The 7,500-nt window shown below is 37.1% G+C and overlaps 1 pseudogene; it reads left to right on the forward strand.

Annotated features, from left to right (window-relative positions):
- Positions 1-2,966: 2,966 nt before the first annotated feature.
- LOC138049896 (uncharacterized) overlaps positions 2,967-7,500 on the forward strand; it is a 5,169-nt pseudogene continuing 635 nt past the window's right edge.

The following is a 7,500-nucleotide window of genomic DNA, read 5'->3' on the forward strand; positions in this document are numbered from 1 at the left end:
TGTGTTTAACTACGCAAAGCCTTGACTCCTTTTGAATATGTCCGTGGTGAGGAAGAAAAGATTAAGCCAACAGCTAACCCGGTTATCGCGTACTTTTTTGTTACATTCTCTTATTGCAATAATGAAATTTGTAAGTATATTTTCTTTGTGTAATATCGCATTAAAGTTGGAACTTGATTCCTTCCATGTCCAGTTTGCATTAGTTATAAGAAAATCATGCAACTAAGGTTGATACAAAAGGCTTCAGTTGAGAGCAAGCCCTGATGAAAAGGGACTACAGCCCCTGATGAAAAATGGGGATAAAGGGGGGAGGGGGGCTATCCAAAAAATGGATAAATTCCTGTCAAGTTCAATCTCAAGTGATCTTGACAACCTGCATCTTCTGGATAGTTTCTTATCCAGAGGAGAGCTTGAAGGATTCTCCCGCTGGTACACAGCTACTGAAAAACAACTTTTGGGTTCTCACTTTTCAGAGGAGTATTATGGCCACAGTAAATTGGGTACCTGTTGGTTAACTTTCACATCACTGTGTTGGGCTAGTATATAATTTATTAAACTGGTAAATTGTTGTAGGGTCAGAAGAGCTTAGCCAATAACCTATTCTTTGACAGGCGTCAACACTTGGGTTCATGCATGAGGGACCCCGTTACATGCTAAATTGTCTCCATGTTACATTGATTGCATACAGTGTCACGGTTAACAGGAAAATTTGGTTTTATCACATATTTTGATAAAGGTGGAATTACCACCATGACTGATTTGGAAAGCTGACGTTCCGAGTGTTAGCCCATTGTCAGAGCGAATGTTTAGTCAGCTAAAAAGAGATCAACATAATTCAGACTATCCCTGTTTGCACCATAAAAGAGAAGCCCCACATGCATTTTGGACTATTTTGCCAGATGCACCCAACAGGCAAAGGCTTGGTTGAATCTGCTTCAATGGCTATTGCTTAATAGAAAACTGCCTTCCGGAAGTGCTTCTCTTGAGATAAAGCAACCGATCAAAAAGTTATATTTTGTTGGGTTATTTAAGCAATAGAGAACGTTGTCCATGTTTACATAGCCTCATCTAAATGCCAAGCGCAGTTGGGAGAATTCTTGACAGTTATGCAAACCGGAGACACAGTGGAGGGTTTGCATAACATAGACACCCATATTTCCAACCAGCCAATCAAAAGGTGCATCTGACAACACATAACCAATCAAAATTCATGTGATGTCATAGCTGTGTTTACATACTTTCATCTAAACACAGCTATTGACCGATATTAATGGGAGTGCGTTTACTATCCCTTTATTTTATAATTTAGAATGTGCAATGATATGCACATGCAAAATAAAGTGTGCCTGTTATTGGCAATAATAATAAAATTATGATAACTCTTAAAACAACAAAGTTAGTCATTTATCTTATTACTTTCAATAATTTGCTCAAACCAACAAACTGAAGATGAAGACCATGAATAATAATTTATTTGTGATCAATCATTGTTAAAATTCACATTAAAAATATTAATGGTATTTTGTATCATTTGTTAACTGAATAAAACAGTGAATATATCAAACAACTGTCAACAATGATGAATAGTGGAGCAAAACCTCAGCAGATTTTGAAACATTGTGATGGAAGACATGGTTTTGGAGATGCAATTAAGGCAGTTACCCTTAAGGATATCAACGACCAATGCAAGAAGCTGTGCAAAAAAAGTGATATAGTTCCTCAGTTTTGCTAGTGCCAAGATGATATATGATATATATTTTCTAAAAATATGTAAACACATTAATATTTATGTGAAATTCAGGCAACTTAAATGACTTCATCCTGCATGTAGTTACATCTTGATCAAGATTTGTCCCTCAACTTCATTATTTATCATCAGTAGGTTTAAAATACAAAGAAAAATATTGGGAATCAAACAATAATTATTTAGGTTCGATTCATTTTAACTTAAATTTAACTTTGAAGTTCAACAGTTACAGAGTAAATTGACTACTGGGTGCAAATATACAGATTTGATCCAGTCAGTCAGGGAGCAGGGGTTGTGCAGTGGTAAAAGCACTTGCCTCCCACCAATGTGGTCTGGATTCAATTCCCAACCTCTGCGTCATATGTGGGTTGAGTTTGTTGGTTCTCTCCTATATTGCAAAAGGTTTTTCTCCGGGTATTCCGGTTTTACCACAACCGCAAAAAACATATTTGATTTGATTTAATATCATTGGTTTCCCCAATTAGTTATGTAGTGCTAAATCAATTGACACTTAAATAAACTATTGTTTATTATTATTATTACAAGTTTATAAAAAAAGTATACATAATTCCTAGGCAACAGACAAAATTGGTAACATTAGGACCATTAGGCAGGCTTTTAGCTGCAAAACATAAGAAAATAATTTATTACCAGTATATGTGATCATTTATTTTTAGTAATAAATGCTAATTTCAAGGTTGTTTACTTACGCATTATAATATTATTGTCTCTACTTCAATAGAGCTTAGAACATTTCACATGCGAAAGTATTATCACTCGGATGTATTTAACACGTACAGCATTTAATTCAGTGCAACTTGATCCCTGTCGTCAGCTCCTGTCAACCATAGTTATGTGTCAACCGAAGTCTCTTTTAAAATTCAGACCTCCCTCTCTCATCTTAAAAATTTGATCGTGTATTTGAGGTATTTAACGGCGAAATGACAAGCACAGATAGCTTCAAACCCTCGTACTTCTTTCCTTTCAATGTGATGTCGCTTAAATCTAGAATTTCCATTCCATGATTCAACGCCTCGTGTAAGAGATTTGCCTTGGTCCGCCATTTTGAAAAACATTCGAGACTGCGCAGAACGATCGGAAGTCCGTGAATCGCGGACTGTTAAATTGGAACCGGCCAGACTCGATCCGAGGCGCTGGCCAAGAGGATCGCAGCTCTGGGAACGAGAATGGGTAGACCTGTGACTTGCCGCATGCGCAGTCTCAAAGCTTTAGTATTAAACATAAATCTAAGGCGATTCATCATTCGTTTGTTTAGAGGCATCCATATTCTTCTGTTTTTTCTGCTTTTAATCTTCGCTCAAACTCTAAACTCAAAACAACAACCGACGACTGTTCGTTGGGAAGGCCAGTAGTTCAGGTCAACTTCATGATGCATTTGAAAAGCTTTAATCGAATGCTTTTACCGAGCATATTCTTGGCTTTCTTGGATTGCGTCTCTGCGGTCGATGATCTTACAAAATACCGATGCCCTTTCACTATCCACGTCAAGAAAGGACAGATTATAAAGGCAAAGGAATCGATGCAAAATGGAGCAAAGTTTCTGAAGCACACGGTTGTAGCCGATGCCAGGGAATGTTACAAGTTATGTTGCGAACGCGAAAGCTGTGATCTCGCTCTAATGCAGTACGCGAATTCTAGCAACCCTAAGAGTTATCTTCCAGTTGAGAAGGTTTGCTACATGTTTCACTGTGGAAAACCGACTAAATGTCGCTTTGGAGAGCATGAACACTACGCTACGATAAGTTATGTCAGACCTAACGAACAATTGTTAAGTTTGGATGGTAATCCGTCTCAAAACGCGAAGTCGACATACAGACCTTCTGACACCGAAGGTAAGAAAAATGCAAATTGAATCAACTGTTCTGTTGATTTTATATTGTGTGGTTAGAAAGTCCTCAGGAGTGATTCTAGAATACCCGCCTTAAATTTACAAACCGTAAACAAGATGAAATTTCATTAAAAATAATGCTTGCAAAATTACGGGCGTCCTCTAGACGTGAGAATTAGTCGTGAATGTGATAAGCGCGATTGATCAAGTTATAATTTTTACATCATTTCTTAAGTCTCCGCAGATGACAATGAAATCTTGGAACTATATTTCTTTGGTAGGCTTTCCACTTCCTCGTTCTCAACAATTTGTTCGAAGACGTATCAAATTACCTCTAAAATTACGATGCGCCACCGAACGTGAAGCTGTTTTGATATTAACAATTGCAAAGCCGTAATATTGCATCGCTTTCAAACAAATGAGTTTACCGGGTGTTTTTCCCTTCAAAACAACTCCATTTTCGTGTTTTTTCCATAACATTAATTTGTCGAATACACAGTACTAGTTAAAGCCCTCTTGCTCAATAACAATGATTCTTAAGATTTGTTTTCTTGTGCAGAATTTCTATTGTAAACTTATACATGTAGTATATTGTAGTGAATTGAGAAAAAAAGTACAGTAGATTTTTTCACTTGTGCATCATCCGAGAAGTTGATTACCTGTATGACATTTAGGGTACCTACTTATTAATAATGGTAACTGAGTGGAGTGCAATTTGGTCTGAAATCATACGTGTGATTTCAAAATCGAAAGAGTGCCAATATTTTATTGATCCAGTTGCAAAATTCGCCAGACAATTGTTTTCTTGGTCTTTCATTTTCTTGCAATTTGATTGGTTACCTTAACAACCATTGAAACTTGATTGGTGTTTTGTTTTAGTGTTCCTTTCTCGTTGGCTGGGGAAATGGTGCGATTTAGAGCAAAAAATAGTGCAATTTTGGAACAAATCGCACTGCTGAGAGGCAATCAGATTGCAAGGATCACCAGTGATTTCTAAATGGATGTAATAAATAATATTATTATTAACTTAGCTTGTAAAGCCTCGTTCACATGTACCACGTAAATGCAATCGCAAGCACAAAGGCAAGAAATGGAAAGTTTTTCTTTTTCTTGCATTTGCATTTGCACTTCAATGTGTTTGGATGTCACATGTGGACCAGGGAAACGCAAACGCAAGGTAAAAAAACACTAGTTCATTCTTCGCCACCATCTTGGAAAGAGGACTTGGACTGCACCTGCATGTCTTACTTCTCTTGCGTTTGACTTGTGAACTTGGTTTGCGTTTGTTTGCACTTGTGTCATACGTGTGACCAGGCTTAAGGCTGTGCATACTCTTACTCTTAAAGTGTCTGTGAGGGTACTCAGTCGAGGGCACAAGCTTTTATTGTGCCCAGCAAGTACATGTCACTTATGGTGGGATAGGAAAGTTTAGTAGATCATGCTGTAATTTGGTAACTTAAGATGGTATGGAGCATCAAAATGCAAGAGATAAATAAGAATGTCACATGATACAGAATGGTCTCTTGTTTTATAAAAACAAAAACAAATCTCAAAAATGTCCAAAAGCAGAGAAACACAATCCCCCTCAGTAATGTAAGTTTATTGAGAAGACTCTGTGGGACAGGGCACAGAGTTCCCGGTGTTTGGGCAAACCTGAATTCTCCAGCAAAAAGTGGACGGCTTGTCAGTGATTTTCAAAATTCTTATGGTGTATGAGGCCATATGAGCAAAAATAGCCATAAGTTAACCCTTTGACGTCCAAACCGGCCTAAACCGGACAGACTTAGTATTTTACTCTGTCTAACGCCAGACGCTTTTACTCGTCAATGGGGAACCCCTGGGCGTCAATGGGTTAAAGGGGACTTTGCCGAGTGCTGGAACGTGTAGGTGTACAAATGTAGGTGTCAATGAAGAGGGGATGGGAAAGTAACACTTTGTGGAAATCACCACGAAAACTTGAGACCTCCACACAATAGTGCAGTGTATTGAGTCAATGAACTAATACCTGTAGTAACAAGTAAACACTGTTCTTTCTTTGATCTATTTTATTAATAATAATTATTATTGTTATTTACAGGTAGTGAGTCAATGAACTAATACCGGTAGTAACAAGTAAACACTGTTCTTTCTTTGATCTATTTTATTAATAATAATTATTATTGTTATTTACAGGTAGTGATCAGGATGAGGAGGAAGAAGATTTGGGATACAACTCATACCAGTCTCATTCAAGACAAAAAACACAAGAAATCCAACAGACTAAAAATTTACATAGTTCTTGGAAAACAAAATTTGAGGGAACAAATTCAGGTTATTCAAACAAAGAATTTGGAAAGTCAATATATCACAGTAAAACTGCAAACAAACCAGCAGCAACAAAGAATTTTAAGGAATATGAGCAGCCAGTGTACCAGGAAGGTGACAAACAGCCAGACAACCCCACAAAGCTTGTGGAGGTTAAGACTAAGGCCTCTGTTTTGCCATTTGAAAGAATCCCCTTAGAGCAGAACAAACCCAAGGTTTCCGTAGGTAGCGATGAGGGTGATGCAGACCTAGAGGTGAAAGTTGAGGAACTTACACCTTCAAAGAAGCCTGTCAGTCCAGTTCCAACATTTCACCATTGGAGAGAATTGTTGACAACAACCCAAACTTTCCATATACTATCCCTCTGAACTATGATAGAAACGCACAGAAACCAACAAGAAAAAAGTGGTTTGAGGCACCGAGAACAGAGCACCCTACGAGAAGGAAAATAACAACAAGGAAGGTGGTGAAAACAGATCCCATTAAAACAACTGAAAAGACGATAACTGAAAAATTGACAACAACAACAGAGAAGATTAAAACAACAGAGAAAGCAAGGATACAAGAGAAAAATAATTTGCCTGGTATGTATTTGTGACAGACTTCATGTTTATGCAATAACATTTAATGTATAGAAAAGCGGAGCTCCCGGGTTATTTATTCTTACAATAAGTTAACCTGGCTTGAACCTGCAATCCAATCGAAACACAGTACCTGGTCTGCAGTCAAGTTTAAAAAAAACAGCTGGTCGCGATGAGCTCTAAACTTGAACCCACGATATGGCCACATGATACTGACATATAACAAGTGTTAACCTTAGGCTAGTGTTATTTATTTATTTTCAATTTCAATTTCTATAAATGATTATTATTTTAATAATAATAATAATAATAATAATAATAATAATAATAATAATAACCATGACAAATATTGCTGTCTTGCTTCCATGAAATTTGGAATTCAGGAAATAGAACCATCCAATAGCATCCTTATTATAGAATAGAATCTGGAATATTGAAAACATAAACAGCCACTATGTTTTATTTTCGTTTCAGGTCAAGGTGCCAAACCCCCAATACTTCAACTGCCATTACCAAAACAGAATGTTTCAGATGTTGTGGTCATCGAAACACAGCGCCTGAGAATTATAGAGAACAAGGCTGTTCTCCCTCTTGCTATCTTCCTTGTGTTGGCCATCGTTTTATTGTTTGTTGTTGCTCTACGACTGAGAATTGTCAAGAGCAAATTGAAAAGACGGCCATTTGCGACTGATGATGCAGATTACCTCATCAATGGAATGTACTTGTAACAGAATGTAATATTGATAATTGCCTAGGATCTATTAAAAGCTAATCTACTAAAATGGTACATGTAATGGTTCTTTGTAGCAAACTAACATAAATTTGTAAGGTCTCAGATTAAGAAGGACAATTTAGTCTTAAGAGTGTAGGGTACAAGGTTGTGGCACTTGCTGTTAAGGGGAAATGAGATGTCTATTTTTTTTATTGAACTTGATTCCATTTGAACTTTCTCATCCCAATTAATATGGGTTAAAGTCTACTTTGGCAAGCAGATGTGGTTGGAAGCTAATCTGGCTTAG

This window comes from Montipora capricornis, chromosome 5 (assembly GCF_036669925.1).
Source record: "Montipora capricornis isolate CH-2021 chromosome 5, ASM3666992v2, whole genome shotgun sequence".
NCBI lineage: Eukaryota > Metazoa > Cnidaria > Anthozoa > Scleractinia > Acroporidae > Montipora > Montipora capricornis.